Below are 2500 nucleotides of genomic sequence, written 5' to 3'. Positions count from 1 at the left end.
CATCAGTACTGCTTTTGATAACTTCTGTAAGAATAATAACTTGTTTGTCTACATTATCTGTCGATAAAATATCTAATAGAGTCATTTCTTTAGTCATGATTAGCTCGCAGAATGATTTAGGGTCACAGTGTAGGGGTTATCTGTGTCTTCCCTCTAGTTTGCGGGGCCGTTGGAGCCAACGAGACCTAAGCCTCCGGCCTACTGTTTCGGCACAGAGTAATTGTCACTGTCTTGTGCGGTATTTACCTGGTAGCGTCCTTCATGAATAAGATGTGCGAAACAGTCTTTTCCCCAAAGCATTCACCAAAAATATAGATAGGAATTCAAAATGTTTATAATTGATAAGACGTAAATTAAAATCATCAGAGTAAATTAAACTTATTACTGAATAGAAAACGTTAAAAAATAAATAAATTAGAAAGCTTTACTACTCCTTATCAATTATATTATTTCATCAGAGTAAATACAAATAAGTTTTTTATCTTCACTGCTATCATTTATTTATAATGTACTTATCGTAATTTTCCATTGTCATTTAAAGTCTTCAGCTATATCTGCTGACGGAAAACAAAACAAAAAGCAAAACTCAGACCATTATCATCAAAATGAAACCAGTGACACACAAGAAAAGAAAAGAAAACCTCCGAAAAACATAAAAGCACAGCACAAATACACTTAAAAAGGGGCAATCTTAAATAAGACAAATAAAAAAAATAATACCTGGTACCACTGCAGACACACTGTAAGATCCATCAAGTAAAAGCACAAATCAAAAATAGCTTAATCTAATGGCGATTATCTGAAGAACAGCCGACCGTAGTTAACGAGACGATGCCTGCGCGCAACTCCTGTGAGGGGGCTGACTCCACCTTATTTATTCAAACAAGGGCGTGCGCCAGATGTTCGTGTTTCTTAACACATTTTCTAGTTAAAGGTCGTCTGCCTTCTCTAAATAATACAGTTTTATCAGTAGATTGCCGAATTAAAAAATAGATAAAGGAGGTTTTATTAGGAAAAATACACATAAAATAATACAAACGAGGCCTGTTTGGGAGATTTGAGGGGTTTGGCGCCAAATACCCGTTGGAGATCTTCCCTCGGCCTTGTCTGTCGCCATCTTGATATTCCCGTATCTATGAGGGCGATCTCCTGACGTCATCCCTCGCAGGCCTCGAGGGGGACATCAGGACATCGTTCCCTTGGATAGCTTGGGCCAAATCTCCTTCTAATCTAATAATGTCCAGGGCGTCTCCATCCTCCTCCTGCAGAGCCTCCATCGGTGCCTCCTTCAGTATCCTCGCGACTTGGTCCAGACTTGTAATATTGGTCGCGGGGACTTTTTAAGGGGGTTTACGCTGATGCCGAGCGGATGTGGGTCGCCGAAAGAGGCAGCAAGAGCGTTGAACCATCACTTAATTAAGTTGCCAAAGACAAAAAACAGTTTCTTTTTAAATGACATTTCTCAAAGAAACTTTTCAAAGTATTCAAATGATCCTGAACTTGCATGGGAGTTACTGTAGAAGGCAGGTTCCTTTGTACGGTAACCCAGATATCGTTTTTGACATCAGGGTATCTTGTACAAATATACATAGTTCTCCACGCCCTGCAGGACGAATTCCCGGCTGACGCATTCACACCGAATAAAACATGAACAAGAAAAGCCAACCAAGCGGCGACAGGTTCACACACGTCAGGACAGGAAATGCTCCCTCCCTCCCAGTGTTCAAGATTTTACAAACACATGTATATATGTATATATATATACATATATGTAAGCATACACACACTCACACACACACACACACACACACACACACACACATATATATACGTATATATGTATGTATATATGTATATATATATATTGTGTATATATATATATATATATATATATATTTATATTGTGTGTATATATATATATGTGTGTATGTGCACAGACACGCGCGCGCGCGCATGTGTGTGTGTGTTCTGGTGGTGTGTGTGTGTGTGTGTGTGTGTGTGTGTGTGTGTGTGCGTGCGTGCGTGCGTGCGTGCGTGCGTGCGTGCGTGTGTGCGTGCGTGCGTGCGTGCGTGCGTGTGTGTGTGTGTGTGTGTGTGTGTGGACGTGTGTGTGACTCAAAGACAAACACTCCCATGAACAGCACCGCATAAGATGTAACCTCTCCATTTTCTTTTCGTTTACTTATCTAAAACTAGTTGCAAGAATGGACTTCAAAATCAATGATAATATTAGTGCATATGAAAACATTTATAATGATAAGTTACCTATGTAAATAATGGTAATTCACTGTAATAAAAATGATAATTGATAAATTGATAATGATGATGTTACCCAGAAACCTCATGTTATTATTTTCCTTTCTAACATAGTCATTATTACCATTATGATCATCATCAGATGGCAATATTTGTTTCGTGCTTGTTTTAATTCCCTGTGTACTTCTTTATTCGGTTTCTCGCATGTCTGCCTTTCGTTTGCGTCGGTTTCTTTTCGTAGCAT

Source organism: Penaeus chinensis, chromosome 14 (assembly GCF_019202785.1).
Source record: "Penaeus chinensis breed Huanghai No. 1 chromosome 14, ASM1920278v2, whole genome shotgun sequence".
Classification (NCBI taxonomy): Eukaryota; Metazoa; Arthropoda; class Malacostraca; order Decapoda; family Penaeidae; genus Penaeus; species Penaeus chinensis.
This window is presented reverse-complemented; position numbering follows the sequence as displayed.